This window comes from Canis lupus (assembly GCF_048164855.1).
Source record: "Canis lupus baileyi chromosome 3 unlocalized genomic scaffold, mCanLup2.hap1 SUPER_3_unloc_1, whole genome shotgun sequence".
NCBI lineage: Eukaryota > Metazoa > Chordata > Mammalia > Carnivora > Canidae > Canis > Canis lupus.
This window is the reverse complement of record NW_027326404.1, coordinates 280204-305533: the sequence shown is the minus strand read 5'-3', so window position 1 is coordinate 305533 and position 25330 is coordinate 280204. Positions and strand designations below refer to the sequence as shown.

Sequence of the window (25330 nt, the reverse complement as noted above, 5' to 3'; positions counted from 1 at the left end):
ATTTAATACACTGATCATGAAATTAATATGGAGAATCTAAGGGCCAAGAATAAGTAAGGTGAAAAACAACTTGGTATGAGGCATAAGGGGAGCAATTTTACCTATTGTACACTGTCTTATTTTAGAGCTAAAGCAATGAAAACATTGTTTTATGTACAGAACTAGACAAATAGCCTAGAAAACACAAAAACAAAGACGAACATACGGAAACTACATAGGATAAGCATTACATTCTCCACTCAGTGAGGAAAGAATGTCCTATTGCAGGGGCTGGCAAACTTTTTCTGTAAAGGGACAGACAGTAATATATAAAGCTTTGAGTCTCTGTCACAACTACTAAACTCTGACAGAGTAGCACAAAAGTAGACACCAACAAGTAAACAAATGGATGTGTCAGTGTTCCAAAAGTATTAAAAAAAAAAAATGGTTGGCCAGCTTTGGCCCATGGGCCACAGTTTACAAAACAGCAATTAAACAAACAAACAAAAAACAAAACAAAAAAAACTTAGTTAAAGCCATTCTTCGCAAACACAAAATTAAATTTCAGGTGAACTGAATTTTTTTTTTAAGATTTTATTTACTTATTCATGATAGAGAGAGTGAGGCAGAGACAGGAGAAGCAGCAGCCACCATGCAAGGTGCTGAACACGGTACTCGATCCCGGAACTCCGGGATCATTCCCTGAGCTGAAGGCAGATGCTCAAATCTCTAAGCCACCCAGACGTCCCTCAACTGAAGTTCTAACGTGAAAAAGCAATGCTTGAAATAGTTCAGAAGACGATGGAAAACAGACATGTTGGTAGAATTTCACAATAAAAATTACTTCAATATAAACCATCCAAAAAATTAAGGCACGTAAATTATTTTAACTCCTGAAGTTGATCAAGAATTTTCCTCCTTTTTATGTTAATTCAAAAAGACTGGATATAAAATCTTGTCAACTTATTTCTTGTATGCCTGTGTGCCCATATACTACCCTCATCTGTGGAGACTCTTATGACTTTAAGAAGCACTTCATTGACTTCTGTATAATTCTTAAATTAGTGCTCCTTTAAAAATTTTTGCTACTAATTCAACTACTTCAGACTTCTCAATCCCCACTTCCCTCAGAACTGTAAGTCTCATAACGGAGAAATTAAACGACATTAACATTTTTAAAGTAAAACACCTGCTTTTGCTGCATAACTACTACTACTTAAAAAAAATATAGAAATAAACTTCTAGAACTGGACTGGGGCCCTACATACATGTCCATGCTTCACAGTGGACTCTAAAACTCCCTGAAATTGAGTTAAAATTTTTGTGTGTTATATTGTACACAAGACCCCCCAAATTTTTGATTCTTAGAGGGCACTACGAACCCCACCCCACCCCGCAAAGTTAAGAACCTCTGTTCTAGAGGTGAATAGAAATAGAAATTACATTGAAAAGTATAAATAGTAGAAATAGAAATTACATGGAAATAGAAAATTACATTATATTTTCAAATTAGGGACACCTGGGTGGCTCAGCGGTTAAGCATTTGCCTTGGGCTCAGGTTATGATCCCGGAGTTCTAGGACCGAGTCCCCCATTGGGCTCCCTGCAAGGAGCCTGCTTCTCCCTCTGCCTGTGTCTCTGCCTCTCTCGCTCTCTCTCTCTGTCTCTGTATGTCTCTCATGAATAAATAAAATATTTAAAAAAATAAATTGTCAAATTAGAAAGAAAAGATTCTCAAGGTCATAGACAGGAGATGTTAGGGAAAGCTGTCCATGTTTATACTTTAAAAATTTCTGAAATGGTCCTGAATCTCAATTTGACATTAAATACATTGGGGAGTGGAGGGAAATCATGTCATACCAGACAAAGAAGCTGAAATTTAGTGAAGAGGTTTCCAATCAGTGGTTGCTTTTGTTTGAGATCAAGCCTCAGAGTTTGTACTCCAACATACAACTGAAACCCATGTATCCACAGGTCTGACCAAGAACAAAATAACCATGTTTCGGGGAGGAATCCCTCATCATTCCGAGGCAGCAAGGGCGAACAACAGTAACTTACATTTCCGTGGTGCTTTAACCGCGCTTCACTTGCGCTCTCCACGTGACCTTGACTACATCCCACTTGGGAAGATGAGGACAGCAGCATCCTCGATAAGGAAGGGTCTGGATTCAGTGTGTGAGGCGCGCGGGCCGCTCACCAGTTGCTGCGGAGACATTTTTCCACAGTCAAGGGCAGATACTAGTTTCTGATTCTGCACGGGAGAAGGACGAGGATATAACTCATGAAGGACAGCTGTGGGGAATCGAGTGTAGTTGGCGCGAGGGGGGTCTGCGCTTCCGAGCTCGAGGGTTGTTTCGGGGGGGCGGAGGGGGGGGGAGGAGCGGGGGAAGAGAGAGGCACTGAAGAAAGAGGGAAGGTGGCGTTAGGAGGAGCCTTCCTTCAGGGGCGACTGACCGAGGGCCGACGTGCAGTCTACATCGCAGGGAATACGTGAGGACGAACCTAAAGGCTGTGAGGACGCGAAGAGAGGTCCTGCCTCAGGCGACTGACGCAGCTCGGCTGAAGTCTCCCATCTCGAGACGGCCACGTTGACTCAGGGCGCCTCCACCTCCCGCCGTCCTTTTTGTCATTTTTTCCCCTCAGGGTCGCTCACCACAAGATACGGGCTCCAGGAAGACGCCCAGCCACCCTTCAGCACCTCACGAACTCTACGCGCCACAAATTCAAATACGAGGGCTGGAGTCGCGCCGCCCCAAACGTCTCGTAGAGTGAGGCAGAGATCGACCAATCAAAGCCAGACCAGCGCCAGACGCCCAAGTCGGTGGGCGTGGCGAGGGAAATAAGGGCGGGACGATACTCTGTTGCCAAGACGACGGCTTCCGGGTGGGCGGGCCAAGGTGACTTGTGGCCGGAAGACGAGACTCCGCGGGAAAAGCAGCCTTGCCAAGCTGAAGGAGGAGCTGGCGGGCTGAGGCAGGTTCCTCGAGAGTAAAGGTGGGCGTGCGGTGGGGTCCCGCCACAGGCCTGCGTTTCCTTTACCCTTCTCTGTCATCAAACGATATTCCTGTCCAGTTACAAAGTGCAAGTTGTTGCCCTAAGGTAAGCGTGTGGTAACCCTACCCTCTCGTTAAGTAAGGGTTTATAGAAACCCTAGTCCACTTCGTCACTCGAGGAGAGGAGCGGGTGATTAAAAAGAAAAAAAAAAAAGAAAGAAAAGAAAAAAAAAAGGAAGTTCAGTAACTTAGAGTGCGGATTTTTTTTACTTCACTGTACACGTTTTGTAGTTTTAAAACACGGGCGCCATTCGACGTACTGTTAAATTTAAAATTTTGGTTCTTCCTGACTGCCAAATTCCGCCCTAACTTGGTAATGGACAAAGACCTGAATTTTCAAATTTTCTGTACAGTCGCAAAGCTTCTCTGACTTAAGTTCCTGATCTCCCACAAATCTAAAGGCAGACGGTAAAATAGCCAGGTGCTTTGAGCCTAAACCGTTCCAGGAATCCAACCGATTCAGCTGTCTCCTTTCTTTCCGAGAATCATTGTAATCTAAAATAATTGGAGCTAGGTGCTAAGTATGGCGCCTTCGGTTCAACGTGAATCTCATTGGACGGTATTGGTCTCACTCCAGTCTTACTTATGAAAGTAAACATTGAAATGATAGGGGGGAAATAAGGCTCTTCAAAGACACATAATTCTTCTAAAAAGACCTTGCTGCTTTGAAACACATGTTTTAAGAAGCAGCAAAAGTCACTGTTAAATTCTTGTCACCAAAGTCTTGTAGAAAACTTCACCAAAACTTCCCTGCCTATCAGGAAGAATTTATTCCTCTAGAATTAGGGCAGGGAAGTATTTATGAAGGCTTAGATCTATCTATCTTTAGGTCCCTCCAACCTCTTTCTTAATATTTCATCTTCAAAACTCCCTGCTAATGAGCACTTTTCCTGTAGCTTGGATGAGACCTTTTGAATAACTTCCTCAGCCTGTAGGTTAGAAATTTCATTAAATAAAAAATTAAATACATTAGAATGCTTAGGTATGAAGCATTAATGAACTGTGTAATACATTCTGCAGAAGAGGAGGCACTTAAGAAAACACAGACCACCTGCATTATAGAGCCATTCTAATGTGATAAGGTTTGATATATAGGCAAGAGATGAAAAAAAAATGGCCAGAACGTCAAAAGAGAATGTTCCATGAGCACCTTAACTGCCTTCACAGATCATTTGAAGATAAAACTAAATCTTAGCAGATGCCCAAGAGATCTTAGAGATGAACTAGAATGACCTTTGGATGTCAGTATTGTACTGAACAAAGTCATTTGGACTGTTATTTATCTGGCAGGGAAAAAAAAGCCTAAATTTTATAAGGACTTGGTCATTAATTTAAAAATGATTAGTGACTTTAGGGTTGAGAAAGGAAACTTGGACTTGTTAGATGTACTTATACTTGGAAAAAATGTTTCTACAAATAGTAGACATTTGACTTTGTATGCTGTTCCTCTCACCCAGATGTCCTTTCCACACAGCTTTGCTGAATCTTACTTATCCTTCAAGACCTAGGTCGAATTTTGAAGTTTTTGAGATGTAGCCCGCATATAGAATTATAATGTGCTCTTTATATGGCATTTTTGCTTTGGATCTTGTAATGTTTCTTAATGTTGATTAAATGTATTGTACGTATAGTTTGCATCATCTACTAGGTTCTAAGATGCTTAGAATGATATTTATCAGTGTACTGGCAGAATGACTTGCACATGGTAAACATGATTTTGATATAAAAATGCCTAAGATTAATATTAAATATAGTTGGGTAGCTGTATTAGTTTGCTCAGACACCCTTAACAAAATACTACAGACTGGGGGGGCTTAAACAGTAGAATTTTATTATCTTAAATTCTAGAGTGTAGGAAGTCCAAGATCAAGTTGTTAGGGTTGATTTCATCCCGAGGCCTCTCTCCTTGGATTATATAGATGGCCATGTTCTGTCTTGGTCTTTGCATGGTCTTTCCTATATGTATGTAAACTTCTGTGTCCAAATTTCTTAAAAGAACACGATTCAGGGATGCCTGAGTGGCTCAGCGGTTGAGCATCTGCCTTTGGCTTGGGGCGTGATCCCAGGTCCTGGGATCGAGTCCCACATCGGGATCCCTGCAAGGAGCCTGCTTCTCCCTCTGCCTATGTCTCTGTGTCTCTCATGAATAAATAAATAAAATATTAAAAACACGATTCATACTATCCTAAAGCTTATTTACCTCTTTAAAGATCTGGTCTTCAAATATGACTGCATTCTGAGAAGCTGAGGTTAAGACTTCAACATAGGAATATGGGGGTTTGATGGGGGCTGCACACAGTCCAGCCCATAATAGGCAACAATTAAAAAGCACAAATGGTTGGGAGCAGTTGTCTGTCACGATTAGCACTCTCCTATTTAGACCATTTATATAGACATAAATATGTAATCAGATTAATGTGAGATAATAGGAAGTAGTAGAGCCTGTGGTAAATCAGAATATCTGCCTGAGCGAAAGACATTTAAATTAAAATTTATAAACAAACACCCTAATAATACTGGGCTATTCCAACAAAACAAACAGACTAACTGGTTTTGGCTTACAGGCATTGGTTTGCAAAAACCACCAGCATATTATTTCATTTGGAATCTATAACCTTTTATGATAGATGCTGGACATATTAAGTATGTTTTTCTATATCCAAAGGCATTTTTCCCCAAATCCCATTGGTTCATACATAACTTTGTATTGAGTACCTGCTGTGTTGAAAGAACTTTACTGAATGCTGTAGTGTGATTAAAATCCTCAAATTTGGCCTCATATATCCGAGAGTTACGGGGACATCCTATTTTTGAGATTTTATTTATTTATTAAGTGTATAACTATGCATGATTTATGTTTATTTATTTTGATACAGGTCTATCCTGTAAATAAACTAGAACTCAAAAAATTCCCTGTCAGATTATTTGCCCTCCTAAAGCCAAAGCTTTTCCCTGAAGTATCCTGTAGAAGACATGAAACATAGACAAAAATAATTATAGTGCAAGATAAAAGTGAGACTTTAAGAGAATTATAGATAAAGTACTGTGGGAAATTAGAGGAGGAAAAGATTTCTTCCAGCTAGGTGTGTTATTAAAGGTATTTAATGCAGTTAGAATTAATCTTTCCTACGGCCCATGGTACTTGTTATACAGCATTAATCAATGTATTATATGGTAGCTATTTGTATATGTTCCCATCTTTCCCAGTATACTCTGAAATACACAAGAATGTCTTAGTCTTTATATTAACCAATCTCATGTTGCCCAAAAGTATCAGAGTCACCTGGGGGAACTTTTTAAAAATAAACTTCTCAACTCTATTTCTGGAGATTCTAATTTAATAGGCCTGGAGGGGTGATAGAGAATCTATTTTGAAAAGGCTTCTTTCATTTAATGACTCTGATTATCAGCCCCATTTGGAACCTCCTGCCCTAGAGCACCTAGTATATAGTATGCTCTCAATAAATTCTTGTCACATTATATGAGCAGAGCTGTGACTTAGTAAGATTAATAAGACTCCAGTGTGTAGGATGAATTAGAGTGGAAAATATCCTAGAGGCAAGGAAGTCCTATTACTGATGTCCAGCTAAAAGATTAAGCAGCCTGAAACTAGGGTAAAGGCCACAGGAAAGGAGAGAACCAAATGAGAAACATTGAAAAGGTAGAATCTGCAGAATTAGATGATACTTGATATAATGCACTAGTTCCCAAACATAGTGTGCCTAAGACTTAGATGGGATGTTTGTTTAAAAAGCAGGTTGCGACTCTCCTGTGAAATCCTAGTTAGTCCAGGGTGAGGCACTGAATCTGCATTTTTAACAACCCTGACTCATGATTTTTATTTAGGTTGTTTAATCTTTTAATTTAAGACCTCAATTTAAGAACACATTGATCTGTGGACCATTGTAAGAAGGAAGTTTAAAAAAATCTAAAGATTAAATCTTGAGTGAAAGGGAAGATGATAAGCCATTAATAGACACTCGGTATTTGGTTTAGAGGGAAATGAAGTTCATCTATGGAGCTATTTAACAGGAAGAAATTCAGTGTGAGAGCCTGGGAAAGGTACAGGGTGAAGAAAAATTTGGAAAACCCTTGTGATAAAAACAAAGATTCCTGAGAGAGAGAGAGAGAGAAAGGAAAAAGAAGAGAGTCATGGAGAAAATTGGGGCATTAGTTTTCTTAGAGATCTTGAGATGAAGGAGGCAACATATGAAAGAGAAGGTGGAGAGAACACTTGGAAAAACCAAAACCAAGAGTCTTAAATAAAGAATATATCGTCGAGTGTGGATGAGAACTACAAGGGTTATGGGGTGAACGTGAAGATCTATTTGGTACCCTTTAATAGAGGGGGTTTTACACAACTGTGTGGTTGGTATGAGTTGAAAAATAAATGATGGCAAGAAAATTTAAGCTAGGGATGATTAGGCATAATTTACAATGTGAAGAAAAAAATATCTACACCCCCATGTTCACAGGATTATTTACAATAACCAAGACAGGGAAACAACCTAAGTGTCCATCAAAAGATGAATGGATAAAAATGCTGTGATATACACACACAGTAAAATATTAGCCATAAAAAAGCAAAACAAGGAAATCCTGCCATTTGTAGCAACAGAGATGGACCTTGAAGGTATTAGGCTATGTGAAATAAGTTGGAGGGTGACAGATACTGTATGATCTCACATGTGGAGTGTAAAAACAAAGCTCAAAAAAGAGGTCAGGTTTGTTGTTATGAGAGGCGGGGGAGGGGAGGTACCCCGGTAGGGGAAGTACAAACTTCTAATGGTAGATAAATAGTAATAGGGATGTAATGTACCTTTTATGTTGATTATAGTTTGCATTGCTATATGATACATGTGAAGTTAAGAGTGTAAATCCTAAGACTTCTCATCACAAGGAACTTTTTTGTTTTTTGCTTATTGTATCTATATAAGATGATAGATGAGAACTAAACATTATGGTAATCTTTTCACAATATATGTAGGTCAGACAATTATGTTGTACACCCTAAACTTGTACAGTGGTGTATACCAATTATATCTCAATGAAACTGGAGAAAAGAAATGAGATTGTCATTATGTGAAAGAGGTAACTGAGGAAGATACTTAAAATCTGTTAGAGATTTCCATTTTTTGTAACAATAAAAAATAATTCTTAAGAGCAGGATCAAATGAAATAAAGAAATAAAAGGGCCATGATAATACTAAAAGTAAACATGCATCATTAGGATAACATAGATTTTTTTTCAAACTTTTTATATAAATTAATTCTAGTTAGCATACAGTATATTATGAGCTTTAGGGGTAGAATTTAGTGATTCATTAGTTGATTGTAACACCTAGTCCTCATTATATCAAGTGCCCTCCTTAATGCCTATCACCCAATTATCCCAGCCCCCCAACCACTTCCCCTCCAGTAACCTTCAGTTGTGTTTCCTATAGTTAAGAGTCTCTTATGGTTTGCCTTCCTCTCTGTTTTAGTCTTATTTTTCCTTCCTTTCCCCTATGGTCATCTGTTTTGTTTCTTAAATTCCACATATGAATGAAATCATATGGTATTTGTCTTTTTCTGAGTTATTTCACTTAGCGTAATACACGCTAGTTCCATCCACATTGCAAATGCCAAGATTTCATTCTTTTTGATGGCTGAGTAATATTCCATTATGTGAATGTATGTATGTATGTATATATCACATCTTCTTTATCCATTTATCTGCCAGTAGACATCTGGGCTCTTTCCATAGTTTGGTTATTATGGACATTGCTGCTATCAGCACTGGGGTGCATGTGCCCTTTCAAATCACTATGTTTGTATTCTTTGGATAAATACCTACTAGTGCAATTACTGAGTTGGAAGGTAACTCTATTTTTAACTTTTTGAGGAACCTCTATACTGTTTTCCAGAATGTACCCGTTTGCATTCCCACCAATAGCTTAAGAGGGTTCTCCTTTCTCCACATCCTCACCAACATCTCTTGTTTCCGGAGTTGTTCATTTAGCCTTTCTGACCAGTGTGAGATGGTATTTCATGTGGTTTTGATTTGTATTTCCTTGATGCCTAGTGATGTTGAGCATTTTTTCATGTGTCTGTTAGACATTTGTATGTAATGTCTTCTTTGGATATATGTTCATGTTTTCTGTCCATTTCTTTACTGGATTTTTTTGTTTTTTTGAGTGTTGAGTTTGGTAAGTTCTTCATAGATTTTGGATACTAACCCTTTATCAGAAATGTCTGCAAATATCTTCTCCTATTCTGTGGGTTGCCTTTTAGTTTTGCTATTTCCTTTGCTGTGCAAAAGCTTTTTATCTTGATGAAGTCCCGTATTTCATTTTTGCTTTTGTTTCTCTTGCCTTTGGAGATGTGTTTAGCAAGAAGTTCATCTGCAGCTGAAGTAGAAGAGGTTGCTGCCTGTGTTCTCTAGGATTTTGATGGATTCCTGTCTCACATTTAGATATTTCCATATAAAAAAATCTGTTTGAGGGCACCTGGGTTGCTCAGGGGTTGAGCATCTGCCTTTGGCTCAGGTTGTGATCTCAGAGTCCTGGGATCAAATCCTGTGACTGGGATCAAGCCCTGGGATCAAATCCTCTGCTTAGGTCTCTGCCTCTCTCTATGCTCTCCCTGTGTCTCTCATGAATAAATAAATCTTAAAAAAAAAATCTGTTTGCTACTATGAACTTTGCTTGATATGTAAATAATTTTATTAAGAAACTTAAGAAATTGAACTCCAATAAAAAAATAATAAATAAATAGCATTCTGGCATGGCAAGAAAAAAAAGAAACAAGATATTGAAATATTTTTTTAGTTTCTATTTCTGTAAAATCTATAAAACTGAAAAGATACAGGGGCGCCTGCATACATGGCTCAGTTGGTTACACCTATGCCGTCGGCTCAGGTCATGATCTCTGGATCTTGAGATCGACCCCCACGTTGGGCTTTCGGCTCAGAGGGGGACCTATTTGTCCCTCTCCCTTTGCCTGCTGCTTCACCTGCTTACAAACACCCGTACTCCCTCTCTCTCTGTTGAATAAATGAATAAATCTTAAAAAAAAAAAAATAGAGACCATAGAAACAATTGAAGAAAACAGCAAGACATGGTTTAGAATGAAATTCATTGAAGAAGAAAAATCCCCCTAAAAATAACTCACTTAGTAGAAATTTTCTTGATTTTGTACCATCTCCTTTTTGTCATAGAGAAATGTTATAGTATGTCTCATTAGAAGCATTTTTTAAATATCTGTAATACAGGCAACTAATAGAACATATATATTTATAAATAACCATGACATACGGTAAAATCATAACTATATGAAGAATGAGCCATTATATCGATATATAAATTTTCATGTTAAAATCCTATTTTTAGAAAGGTTTCTTAAAAAAAATAAAAAGGTTTCGTAAATAAGGCTGTTAATATTTGTCAATGTATTTTGTAAGAATATTTTTAAATTGGTGTGTTTAAGTTAAATTTAATTACTGATGTGGTTGAATTTAACTCTGTCATCTTGATACTTGTTTTCTATATGTCCCCTGTATTCTCTGTTCTTTCATTCCTCTTCTCCTATGTTCTTTTAGGTTAATCGAGTATTTTTTCGGTTTCTATTCTATCTCCTCATTTGTCTGCTTGGTCATATATACTTGTGTTGTAATTTAATAGGATCCTTTAGAAATGAAATATACGTACTTAAATTATCACAGTCTACCTTGGATTAGTGTTATACTACTTCACTTATAACTTCCCTTACAGCAATGTAATTTTATATACTTCCCTCTCATTCTTTGTACTAATTTTGTCATTATTTTTACATCTATACTTTCTATAAGCTCAAAAATACATATTGCTATTTTTGCTCTAAACAATTAACTGACTTTTAAAAAATTGTGGTAAAATAACATAAAACTTACCATCTTAATCATCTTTTTAAGTTTGTATTTCAGTAGTGTTAAGTACATTGACATTGTTCTGCAACTAATCCCTAGATCTCTTTTCATCTTGCAATATTGAAACTCTATACCAATTAAGCCACAGTTCCCCATTCCCTTTCCCACAAGTACCTGACATTTCTGCTTTCTGTCTCCATGAATTTGACTACTGTAGGTACCTTGTGTATAGAACCCATACAGTATTTGTCTTTTTGTGACTGGCCTATTTCATTTAGCATTATGTCCTCAAGGTTCATCTTTGTTGGAGCACGTGTGAGGATTTCCTTTATTTTCTTTTTTTAATTAAAAAAATTATTACTTTTAATTCCACTGTAATTCTATACATTACCCAGTGCTCATCATAAGTGTACTCTTATTTCACCCATCCTTGTACCCACCTCCCCTCTGGTGCCATCAGTTCCCTATAGTTAAGAGTCTGTTTTTTTGTTCCTTTTTTCTTTGCTTGTTTGTTTCTTATATTCCACATGTGAGGGAAATCATATAGTATTGGTCTTTCTCTGACTAGCTTATTACACTTGCCATTATACCTTTTAGATCCATCCATGTTGTTGTAAATAGAAGGATTTCATTCTATTTTATGGCTTAGTAATATTCCATTTTGTGTGTGTGTGTGTGTGTGTGTGTATATACCACATCTTTTTAACTCATTCATATATTATTAGAAACTTGGGCTCCATAATTTGACTCTTGTAAATAATGTTGCAGTAAACCTAGGGGTACATGTATCTTTTCCAATTGATGTTTTCTTATTTTGGGGGTAAATACCTGGTAATGGAATTACTGGATCACAAGGTAAATCTATTTTGAATTTTTTGAGGACCCTCCATACTGTTTTCCATTTGAGCTGCTCCAGTTTGCATTCCTACCAACAGTGCACAAGGGTTCCTTTTTCTCTGCAACTTGACCAACACTCGTTTCTAGTATTTTTTTTTGTAGCCATTCTGACAGGTGTGTGATGATACCTCATTGTGGTTTTGATTTGCATTTTCCTGTTGATGAATGATGTTGAGCATCTTTTCATGTGTATGTTGGTCATCTCTGTGTCTTCTCTGAAGAAATATTTATTCAAGTCTTTAGCCCATTATTAATTGGTTTATTTTTGGTGCTGAGTTGTAGAAGTTCTGTATATATTTTGGATACTAACCCTTTATTGGATATATCATTTGCAAATATATTCTCCCATTCAGTAGATGTCTTTTAGTTTGTTGACCTTCCTTTGCTGTGTTAGAAGCTTTTTATTTTGATGTAGTCCCAATAGTTTATTTTTGTTTTATTTCCCTTCCCTTAGGAGACATATCTAAGAAAAAGTTGTCTGGCTGATGTCAGAGAAGTTTCTGGCTTTGTTCTCTTCTAGGATTTTACTGATTTCCTGTCTTACATTTAGGTCTTTAATATATTTTGAATTAAGTTTGTGTATAGTATAAGGAAGCAGTCCACATTCATTGTTTTGCAGATAGCTGTCCAGTTTTACCAACACCATTTGTTGAAGAGACTGTCTTTTTCCCATTACATATTCTTATCTCCTTTGTCAAAGATTAACTGGCCATATAATTGTGGGATTATTTCTGGGCTCTCTGTTCTATCGAACTGTGTATCTATTTTTGTGCCAATACCATACCATTTTGGTTATTACAGCTTTGTAGTATCTCTTAAAATCTGGGATTGTGATATCTCCAATTTTGTTCTTTTTCAATATTGCTTTGGCTATTCGGGGTCTTGGGTGGTTCCATACAAATTTAGGGTTTTTTTACATTTTTTTAAAGATTTTATTTATTTATCATGAAAGACAGAGAGAGAGAGAGAGAGAGAGGGACAGAGACACAGGCAGAGAGAGAAGCAGGCTCCATGCAGGGAGCCTGACGTGGGACTCGATCCAGGGTCTTCAGGATCACACCCTGGGCTGCAGGCGGCGCTAAACCGCTGCGCCACTGGGGCTGCCCGGTTCCATACAAATTTAGGATAATTTTTTATTTCTGTGAAAAATGCTATTGATATTTTGATAAGGGTATATTTTCTAAGAAATTGCTGCTTACTGTGTTGTATGCAGCTATGTTTTGAAAAACAAAAAATAAAAACATACTTCTTAGAATGTGGAAAGAATTAGATAATATTATTTCAAAAATAAGTTCTGGACTTTTAATACAACTGTATAAAAGTAAGGAATGTGATGGGCATGAAAATGTAGTGCTTAGATTTCCTGCTATGGGAAACATAAATGACTGATGACCCCATCTGCTGCCTTTTAGACCCAATCTCAAATTCATGCCAAGGCCAGGATTCCCAAGTGATCCTTCCAGACAATGACTGTATATGGGTGTTGTAAAGCGGGTCCTTTCCAATTAGATGCAGGACTCCTTTACTGGCATACTTTGACTCAAGGACTTCCCACTGACTGAGCCAAAACTTACTTAGAACTGTGCTGCAGTCTGATGCTCTTCCCACCTGGCCTCCTTCTTCCCTTTTTCCTTCACAGCCTGGAGGCTCTCTTACCTTCCTTTGCTCCCTTCTCATCACCTATTATAAGCAAATCCCCAAATCTTTTGCTTACCTAATCCTATTTGGATATGCTTGTTAGAAGACCTAAACCATTACAGAAACACAGACCTGACATACTACTGACAGAAAATGGACCAAAATGATGACTTACAGGAAAAGAAATATCCTTACAGAAAAATTCCAAATAATGTGTGTATATACTCTCTCCTTTTTAGGAGCTAGGGCTTAATTCTACTCCCTTCCAATGTGGGGTTCATTGCTTCCAATGAATAGAGAAGTATCTACCAGCAGCCTCCCCCTTTATTTTATTATTTTTTTAAAGATTTATTTATTTACTTATTCATTCATTCATTCATTCATTCATGATAGACATAGAGACAGAAAGAGAGAGGCAGAGACACAGGCAGAGGGAGAAGCAGGCTCCATTCCAGGAGCCCGACGCGGGACTTGATTCCGGGTCTCCAGGATCACGCCCTGGGCCAAAGGCAGGCGCCAAACCACTGAGCCACCCAGGGATCCCCAGCCTCCTCCTTTAAAAAACCATCCCCGACTCCACACAGACACAGGAACCTTTTTAGACATTTTTTCATAATGCCCCCCTCACCCAGGTGAAATTTTATTACCATAAATACACTGTATATCTCTTTATGTACTATTTATATATCCACTATTTTATGCATGAAAAGAGTTAAATTTTTTTTGCCTGCAGGAATGAGTTTTTACTTCCTTGAGGATGTTATAATACCCCCCCACTGAGAATGCATAGAAGAGTATGGAAAGGGAAAATTTCTAACTTGCTGTGAAGAAATCTAGCAGACACCACCTTAACCAAGTTATCAAAGTTAGCATCACCAGTGATAAATACTGCTAATACCATATACTCCTAGTATGATACAGTGAGAAGGATATCTTGCCTTTGTAGGAGTCTTCTCCAGAAAACATAACCCCTGTCTTATTACAATAAAATGTCCAACAAACCCAGATTGAGGGACATTTTACTAAATATCTGACCAGCATGCTTCATAAGTGTCAATGGAATAAAAAACAAGGGAAGACTGAGAAATTGTCACAGATCATTCGAGACTAAGGAAACATAACTACTAAATGCAATGTGGTATCCTAGATCCTTGCACAGAAAAAGATCACTGGACAGACATGGGTGGAATGTGAATGAAATCTGTAGTTAATAGTGTTATATCAATGTTAACTTCTTAGTTTTGACAAATGTACCATGGTTTTTTTTTTTTTTTAAGATTAATTTATTTATTTATGAGAGAGACGGAGAGAGAGAGAGGCAGACACACAGGAAGCCTGATACGGTACTCCATCCCAGACCCCAGGATCATGCCCTGAGCCGAAGGTAGACGCTCAACTGCTGAGCCACCCAGGTGTCACTCTACCGTGATTTTTAAAGATAATATTAGGGAAAGCTGGGGAAAAGGTAAGAGGGAACTGACTCTACTATCTTTGTAACTTCTCTGTAAATCTCAAATTGTTACAAAATTAAAAGTTTAATAAAGGAGTGTTCAAAGAATGAAGATCATCTATCTCTATGAAATAATGGCACGAGTATTAAAAGAGAACTAAATATAGATTGTTAGAATCATAAATATTAAGCTAATCTGAAAATGTGAGTTTTGTAGATATATTAGTAAGTGAAAAAATATAGGGGATGTAGTATTTCTCAAATTAGTGAAGCCGTGATGCAGTGTCTCATGACATCTGTGCACAATTAATTCAAGTTGTCCTGGATATAAACAGAGTCAGATGTATTCAAACCTGGCTGGAGAACCATAAAAAATATTGATAAAGCATAAAAGGAAATGTATCAAATTGGCGAATATGTCTAGGTGCTGCAAGGATCAGTGTTACGTCCTGTCTTACCTAGGTGCTGCATTAATGATGTAGAAAAGAGAGGAAAAAGCATATTAATGAAATTCACAGATTATATTAAATTGCAAATAGCAGTAAGGGCAGCAAAGCAATATAAAAGTATGCAGAGAACTTAGACATGTGGAGTGGAGACAAGATGAGATTCTACCCCTCTAAAATAGAAACTACTACTGCATTAGGAGAAAAACAATAAAGCAGAATAGGTATTAAAAGGAATTGCGATCTGAAAGTCATCAAATGGTCAAAAGGACCTCAAAGTGAAAATGAATATTAAAGTAGATAGAAATTTATGATATAGTGATTTTGAAGATTATGGCTGCATATACTACATACCACAAAGAGAGGATAGCATGGTCTGTTCTTCAGACCTCCAGTAAAACGACATCTGGAAGACAGAATTCGTTTTGTGTCAAGTTGGTACCTAACTACCATTGACAAAATAGAAGTAGTAATAAAAATGATTAAGCCTTAGAACATGGCTGACAAGTATGTTTATCTTCAGCAAATTATACTGAGTTTTTTCACCAGTCTTTCCATTCATAACTACTGATTCTAATTCATATCCCACATAGGTGACCCTTTGTCAAACACACAACTTATACTAAGCCTCAGAGAACCTTACCTCTTTTTAACCTTCTCCCTTGTTTCTCCAATTAAATTTACAAATTCTTTGTAATTTCTCATTTTCATTAAGATTAAATTAAATTAATATAGCCTTTCTTGATTACTTACTAAAACTGACTGAAGCTTAAGTCACATCTACATCCCAATGATGCAAGCCTTGTTTGCAAATGCATGCATATGCTCCTACCAGCAGCTATAAAACAGAGCATAAACTAGAGTAACATCTGAGAAGTGTGTTGTACTTGAGACCTTACTGAATAACAACTTTAAGAAAAAAAAACCACATAGATCAGAATTCTAGTAGCAGTGCAATATTCCAGTGATCACAGCATATATCAGGAAACCCCAAGGCATTATCACCTGTTGGCAAGGAGTCATTCAGAATAATATATGAAGAAATCTCTCTTCTAGATGACTACATATACTTATTAAGTATAACATAATAGATGCTTTTGAAAAAACTTTCCCAGTACAAAAAAAGTCTATGAATTTTTATTTTTATGGTTTAAGAGTATGTATTTCTTTAACATCTGTATGAAAAAAATGTATAATCCTAAGGGCATACATAATATTTAGGCTCAGTAGATTACAACAAACAAAATATTTATGAGAATCAGTGAGTTAGAAGAAATATGTGAGATCTTGTCTCAACCCCCTCTTCTTTTATATATAGTCATAGTGGGCACAGAGATGAAGGAAGGAATACCCCGCATAGTTGGGGAAAGGATACTACACAATAAATTGATGTTGTTTTTTTTTGTTTGTTTTTTTTTTTTTTTTAGTGCTCGATGTTGTATTTTTAAGAAACTGAGGAGAATCCTACATTGGATGGGAGGCTGGATCAAATGAATTCTAAGGTTCTTCTCCATGCATTGAGGATATTTGTGTTAATTATATGGCTGCTTGGATGCCTACAGAGTACACACATGATATGGTTGTCTCAAGATCTTTATAAAACTAAACAATATCATCTATTCTCCTTTTTCAGCAAAGCTTCTTACTGTAGAGATATAGCTCTACATATAAAATATATACATATATATATAAAACAAGAATGTATAAAGAACAAGAACTGTTCCCTCAGTTCAGGCTCTAGATGCCTAGGTGTTATACTTGGTTATTAAATTATTTGTTATTGGACAACCCAGCCTTAACTCTCATAAAATACAGAACCCTAAACACCAGAAGTGTAGGGAGGTTAAAAGACTAGATATAAGCACATTTATCATTAATTCTTTGAAAAACGTTGTGACAGGAAGTAAAAAGGGACTTGATAATTCTGTACCTGAAATAATTCATATTGTTCAGTATTTTCTTAGACACTTCTGTGACAAACTCCAAAAAGTTGCCTTCTTTATATTCTTCGAGGTAACCTGGTCATTATTTTTTCATGACTCATGTGTCAGAGGTATAGCTGTCATTTCTACAGTCACTTCAACAATAGATAGTAAAACTGATCATGTCCACTGACTTAAAGCATACAAGAATCTAGTTTACTATTGATATTAAACATCTAATTTTTGCTCATCTACAACTTAGTATCTTTAGAAAGCCACATATGCCTCGAAATATTCTTGTCATCTGGATGCTATTTGTTACCATTTCTTGATTTTTATTTAGGTCTTAACATCTTCATCTCTCTTAGAAGCTGAGACTAGATCCTTGGCCATGAGTTCTTTGGTGCCTAGGATATCTTTTTATTTTTAAATCTTTTGCAGTGGTATAGCCAGCGTATTGGGAATCATTTTGAATATTTGTGGCTGAGAAGGGCTTCTAATAATTTCCCAGATATTCATGAGAGACACAGAGAGAGAGAGAGGCAGAGACACAGGCAGAGGGAGAAGCAAGCTCCATGCAGGGAGCCTGACTTGGGACTTGATCCTAGGTCTCCAGGATCACACCCTAGACTGAAGGCAGCGCTAAACCGCTGAGCCACTGGGGCTGCCCCCCAGATATTCTTCATGAAAACAATAGACTTGAATTCTGACCCTTACCAACTTCCTGTATTTTTATCAAATGATTTTTATAATCACAAAACAGAAAAATAACGTGAGCAATAGAACAAAGTATTTGTTATAGTCAAATGCAAAGTTGATTAAACGGTAAGGAGATTAACTTATTTGGGTTTTTGTTTGTTTGCACCAGCAAGATTTTATTTCATTTTGCAAAGTTGCAGATTTTTCTGGACTTCTCTTTAATGATTTTATCATGGTGAGTGCTAGATTTCTCATATTGGCTCTACCACCTAGAAACATCTCTGAATGTAAGTTCCAAGTAGACTTCCTGATTATTCAGATTTCATCCTAAGACTGTTGACTTCTAACTCTCCCATAATAAACCAATCAAAATCCACCCTCTAAGAAATCTTTAGATTTCTTGGTTTCATTCATTGTGTAGCTAGTTATCATGGTCTATTTTCATCATTCTTCTTGCTTTGCCCCGGCTGTCATCACCTGTGATCAATTGATATTTATATAGACATGAATTGAAGTAACCTCACAGAACTCTGACACCTTTAAATAAATTCTGTATTGCTAAATATTTTGTATTTGTAAACTACAATCTATATATAGGTTTTGGTTAAAGGTAACATACGTTTATTTCTAACATGCTTACTACTACCAACATATAATAAGAGTTCTGGATTCTTTATAATTGCACGAAAAGGAGAAATATTCTTATTTTGCTACTATAGTAATTCTGAAGATGTTCAACAAAGTTGTAAAACTTGAGTCTTCAACATAGTGGTGAAAAGAATATGTACACACACACATGTACGAATATAACTTAGTAAGGTTTAGGGAAAAAAGAGCTAGTATGACTTATCTCAGGAAATTTGCTGCTAGACCTGGAATTTTTGGATTCCAGTGTTGATTTTTAATGTTGATTTTGATAGAATATGTTATTTTTGCACTCTAAATATAGTCAGGTTACTATGGTTGTAAGAAATATTCTTTATGACATAATCATAAAGTACAAGAAGCATAAGATTTACCGTACATTGTTATACCTGCAGCTCTACCAGCATGGTATTCAGCTTCCAAAAGTAATGCCAAGCCAAGCAGGTTTTATGGGAGAGAGTGTTTGTCTGCCATACTTCAAGTCTTAAAAAGTTTAACTTCCTATGCATCTGTCATTCATAATATATGTAAATTTTCTGAGTTACCAGGCTCTACTGCTTTTTAAGGTAATGAATTACTTGTGTTTATCAGGAGCCATCATTGTTACCTAAATTTACGTTAACTTACCTTATAGACGGGTTGTAGATTCTTAAAGGTATTATTAAGGACCACTTGGAAGATGATGGGGAGTATTTTCTTGTTATTCTTATGAAAGTTAGGATTATTGATTGCTGCCTTTTGTATAGTTATTTTAGGAATTCATCATTTTAAAGATAAGATTACAATTTCACTTTAACAAATGGGTAATTTATTCTGAGTCTGGCTCCTCCAGTTTTGTCTTTATCTTTTAAATTACTCTATTGTGCTATCTCTTATGAGAATATTCCTAAGAATTTTTTCCTAATCTCAGATTATTGTCCCTTATATTTCATACTTTTATTTAAGGTAACAAAATATTAAAATAAGTGTAGAATTGTCCTAATTATAGCATTAGATTTCCATGTTTTCTTGTTTTATTTTTGTCATTCACCTATCCTAATCATGGAATGAGAGCTCTATAATTCTTATTTTTTATCATTGTAATCTCCTTCCCATGCTATGCAGGAAAAAAGGAAGCAGTCTGCTAAACCATGAATACAAAATGTACAACCATTTAGATAATTTGGAAAACTTCATCTGGTGTTTATCCTCTAATCCTTTCATCATAATTTGAATTCATTGTTACTGTTACTTTCCTTTGCAGTGGTGTTGACATTTAGAGAGGTATTTATAATAGAATTTGCAGTATCTTTTAAATTGGTGTCCCCATATAGATTTCGGACACATGCTTGAGTACTCCAAATATCTCTAAATACCAGCTTAAATGTTTTCCTTTTTCTTCTTGACTCCTTTTTCCCCCTTAGCTACTCTATCTTTTCACAAAATTTGGATAAGAATAATCAAGAGTCACATCTTTTTCTTGTTCATAAAACCTAATGGTTGGATTTGTGTTCCATTAACTTAAAACAAATGAGTTAATGTTTATTTTAGACACTGATAAAGAGGGAAAGTAATGTAGGGTTTAATTCTATTTATTACTGTTTTTCTATTATCATTGCTTTTACCATAGATCACTATTCTTTATTCCCAACCTATTCATCAAATTCTAACATGTGGTATGATGAACTTTACATTCACTGTCTTTTGCACTGAATTCGTTGCAACTGCAGGTAATCAGCAATATGTAATCAAAATGAAATAGACTTCAGTGTCACCTTTATAGACTCATATAGAAACCATACCATAATTTATTTTCTTGGAGTTTATTCAGTGTCATAAATTTTTAGAAATGATAATTTGGTATTGAAAAATGCCTGATAATATCCAAATATTCTTTTAAAAAATTGAAACAGTTGATATACAATATTATATCAGTCTCAAGTGTACAACATAATAATGCAAAACTTCTGTATATTAAAAAATGCTCACTAAAATAAGTGTAGTTACCACCTGTCATCATAAAAAGTTCTTTTTTTTTTACTAGAAATATTTGTTCTTTTTAATCAGCTATTGAAAAAGTTCTTAAAATAAGGGGCACCTAGGTGGCTCAGTGGTTGAGCATCTATCGGTTTTTGGCTTGGGTCGTGATCGCGAGGTCCTGGGATCGAGTCCTGCATTGGGTTCCCCCCCAGGGATCCTGTGTCTCCTTCTGCCTATGTCTCTGCCTCTGTGACTTTCATGAATGAATGGATAAAATCTTTTTTAAAAAAGTTCTTAAGATATTATTGACTGTAGTCTCTATGCTATATTGTTCATCCCCACGACTTATTTTATAATTGAAGTTTGTGTCTCTTGGTCCCCTCACCTCTCTTGCCTATCTGCCAACCCTTTGCCCTCTAGCAACCACCAGTTTGTTCTCTGTATTTATGGGTTTGTTGTTAATTTGTTTTATTTCTTAGATTCCACATAAAAGCAAAATTATATGGTATCTGCCTTTCTCTGCCTAACTTATTTCATTTAGCACAATACCCTCTAAATCCATCCTTATTGTCGCAAATGACAAGATCTCATTCTTTTCTATGCTGAGTAATATTCCATTGTGTATATATACCACATATTCTTTTTTTTTTTTTAAAGATTTTATTTATTCATGAGAGACACAAAGAGAGGCAGAGACATGGGCAGAGGGAGAAGCAGGCTCCCTGCGGGAAGCCCAATGAGGGGCTCGATCCAAGGATCCCAGGATCGCAACCTGAGCCAAAGGCTGACATTCAACCACTGAGCCACCCAGGTGCCCCTATACCATATATTCTTTACCCATTCATCTGTCAATGGATATTTGGATTGTTTCCATGTCATGACTATTGCAAATGATGCTGCAATAAACATACGGGTTCATATATCTTTTCAAGTTAGTGTTTTTGTTTTCTTTGGGTAAATACCCAGTAGTGGAGTTACTGGATCATATGGTATTAATATTTTTTAATTTTTTGAGAAACATTATGCTGTTTTCCACAGTGGTTGCCCAATTTACATTACCACCAGCAGTAAAGAGGGTTCCTTTTTCTACATCCTCATCAACACTTGCTATTTCTTATCTTTTTGATTCTACCCATTATGACAGGTGTAAAGTGATATCTTATTGTGGTTTTGATTTGCATTTCTCTGATGAGTAATGACATTGAGCATCTTTTTCATGTCTCTGCCATCTCTATGTCTTCTTTGGAAAAGTATCTGTTCAGGTCTTCTCCCCATTTTTTTTTTCATTTATTTATTCAGAGAGAGAGAGAGACTGAGGGAGAAGCAGGCTCCATGCAGGAAGCCCGACGTGGGACTTGATCCCGGGTCTCCAGGATCACACCCTGAGCTGCAGGTGCTAAACCACTGTGCCACCATTCTCCCCTTTTTTTAATCGGATTGTTTTGTTGTTGGGTTATATGAGTTCTTTCTATATTTTTTCTTTATATATTTTAGATAATAACTCCCCATTGGATATATGATTTGCAAATGTTTTCTCCCATTCAGTAGTTCAGTACTTTGCCTTTTGTTTTGTTGATAGTTTCTTTTGCTGTGCAGAAGCTTTTTGTTTTGATATAGTCCCAGTTGTTTATTTTCGCTTTTGTTTCTCTTGCCTGGGGAGATACCAAATATTCTTGGTCTCTCCATTCTAAATTATCATTATGAAGTAAATCTTAAGTTTTATGAAAAGCTGGTGTGGTTTATTTGATATGAGTTACTTAGGAAAAATTAGGGTTGCTGGTAATCTGTCATCTTTCTTTTAGCTCCTTATATATGAATTAGCAGTGAGTTTATAGTTTCATGGAACCAGTGCCCAGGCTATATTAACACAAGGTTTCAAATTCTCATTTCTTGAGAATGTGGAAGTAGCATCTCTTTGTTAGTTTGTCCTTTGATAATGGAATTAACTTGACTCCAAGATCAGTTACAGATGCTCCATAGTTATTCATTTTTAAGACTAGTTCATACAAATCTGTAGATTTACTTATTTTTTTTACTAAGTAAACTGTGCCCCTGACGTGGCTCAAACTCACAACCCTGAGATCAAGAGTCCTATGCTTTTCCAATGGGGCCAGCCAGATACCCCTAAATCTTTAGATTTAAATATACTTTACAGAGGTGCCTGGCTGGCTCAGTCCATTAAGCATCCAACTCTTGCTTTTGGCTCAGATCATGATCTCAGGGTCATGAGATCAAGCCCCATGTGCGGCTCCATGCTGGGCTTGGAGTCTGCTTAGGATTCTCTGTCTCACTCTCCCTCTGCCTCTCCCCCATCCAGGCTCCTGCACACACACACTCTCTCAATCAGTCATGACTCTCAATCAGTCAGTCGGTCAATTTAATTTACAAGATTGTTTTTTCCAATCTCCATATTAGCCCTTTAGACTCATAGATTTTTCTACTATTGGATTCCCTTACTGGCATCTTGTATAATGTTCTTATTTTTCTTATTATTGGCCTTTCTCACAGAAAGTTAAGCAAAAGAGCTATTTAACATTCCTGCAAATTCTCATTTGTTGTGCTTTGTCACGGTCCTGTCCCACTTCCATCTGAGTCTGTTTTTAATTCTTTCTGATTTCCATTAATTCCTCAATCGGACATTATTTCATTTTGCTTTTTTTGTCTCCTTTGACTTCCTTGATGATTAGCATACTATATCATATCATTCTTCCATTTTAAAAATATTTGCTATATAGTTCTTTTATTCATTTCTCGATTATTCATTTCTTTTTAAAAATTTTAAATTTAGTGAGAGGGCGAGAACATCAGTAGATGGGGCAGAGGGGGGAGGAGCAAGATGGCGGAAGAGTAGGGTCTCCAAATCACCTGTCTCCACCAAATTACCTAGAAAACCTTCAAATTATCCTGAAAATCTATCAATTCGGCCTGAGATTTAAAGAGAGACCAGCTGGAATGCTACAGTGAGAAGAGTTCGCGCATCTATCAAGGTAGGAAGACGGGGAAAAAGAAATAAAGAAACAAAGGCCTCCAAGGGGGAGGGGCCCCGCGAGGAGCCGGGCTGAGGCCGGGGCGAGTGTCCCCAGGACAGGAGAGCCCCGTCCCGGAGACGCAGGAGCTGCACCGACCTTCCCGGGCGGAGAGGGGCTTGCGGGGAGGTGGAGCAGGACCCAGGAGGGCGAGGATGCCCTCGGGTTCCCTGGGACAGTAACAGCAACTGCGCGCCCAGGAGAGTGCGCCGAGCTCCCTAAGGGCTGCAGCGCGCACGGCGGGACCCGGAGCAGCTCGGAGGGGTTCGGGCAGAGGAAGAGGCTCCATGCAGAGACGCCTGTGCGGTTCCAGGAGCAGCTCGGAGGGGCTCGGGCGGCAGCTCCGCGGAGGGGGCTGCGCGGCCCGGGAGTGCGAATCCAACAGCGCAGGCTCCAGAGCACAGGGCGCCGGGACACGGCCCAGGATCCGGCCTCCCCCGGGACAGGCAGAGGCCGGGAGGGCCCAGGACAGCAAGGACGCTCCTGCCCCAGCTGAGCAGATCAGCGGCCCCGCCCCGGAGCCTCCAGGCCCTGCAGACGGAGTTCCTGCCGGAGCTGAATCCAGGTTTCCAGAGCTGGCCCCGCCACTGGGGCTGTTCCTCCTGCGGCCTCATGGGGGTAAACAACCCCCACTGAGCCCTGCACCAGGCAGGGGCACAGCAGCTCCCCCGACTGCTAACACCTGAAAATCAGCACAACAGGCCCCTCCCCCAGAACACCAGCTAGACTGACAACTTCCAGGAGAAGCCAAGGGACTTAAAGTACACAGAATCAGAAGATACTCCCCCGTGGTTCTTTTTTTTTTTTTTTTTTTTGTTTTGTTTTGCTTTTTGATTTGTTTCCTTCCCCACCCCCTTTTTTTCTCCTTTCTTTTTCTTTCTTTTTCTTCTTTTTTTTTTTTTTCGTTTTTTTTCTTCCCTTTTTTTTCTCTTTCTCTTTTCTTTCCTTCTTTCTCTCCTCTCTTTTTCTCTTTTTCCCAATACAACTTGCTTTTGGCCACTCTGCACTGAGCAAAATGACTAGAAGGAAAACCTCACCTCAAAAGAAAGAATCAGAAACAGTCCTCTCTCCCACAGAGTTACAAAATCTGGATTACAATTCAATGTCAGAAAGCCAATTCAGAAGCACTATTATACAGCTACTGGTGGCTCTAGAAAAAAACATAAAGGACTCAAGAGACTTCATGACTGCAGAATTTAGAGCTAATCAGGCAGAAATAAAAATCAATTGAATGAGATGCAATCCAAACTAGAAGTCCTAATGATGAGGGTTAACGAGGTGGAAGAACGAGTGAGTGACATAGAAGACAAGTTGATAGCAAAGAGGGAAACTGAGGAAAAAAGAGACAAACAATTAAAAGACCATGAAGATAGATTAAGGGAAATAAACGACAGCCTGAGAAAGAAAAACCTACGTTTAATTGGGGTTCCCGAGGGTGCCGAAAGGGACAGAGGGCCAGAATACGTATTTGAACAAATTCTAGCTGAAAACTTTCCTAATCTGGGAAGGGAAACAGGCATTCAGATCCAGGAAATAGAGAGATCCCCCCCTAAAATCAATAAAAACCGTTCAACACCTCGACATTTAATAGTGAAGCTTGCAAATTCCAAAGATAAAGAGAAGATCCTTAAAGCAGCAAGAGACAAGAAATCCCTGACTTTTATGGGGAGGAGTATTAGGGTAACAGCAGACCTCTCCACAGAGACCTGGCAGGCCAGAAAGGGCTGGCAGG

At 37.7% G+C, this 25330-nt stretch overlaps 1 protein-coding gene and 1 long non-coding RNA gene across 2 annotated transcripts in view; one reads left to right on the top strand and one right to left on the bottom strand.

The window, feature by feature from the left end:
* Nucleotides 1–25330, bottom strand: part of LOC140629206 (leucine-rich repeat-containing protein 37B-like) — a 135018-nt gene that overhangs the window by 20881 nt on the left and 88807 nt on the right. The gene's annotated exons all lie outside the window — the stretch shown is intronic.
* LOC140629207 (uncharacterized) lies at nt 2379–19430 on the top strand. The gene is made up of 3 exons (XR_012027051.1): nt 2379–3077; nt 14729–14916; nt 16775–19430. It is a non-coding gene; the product is annotated as an uncharacterized lncRNA (long non-coding RNA).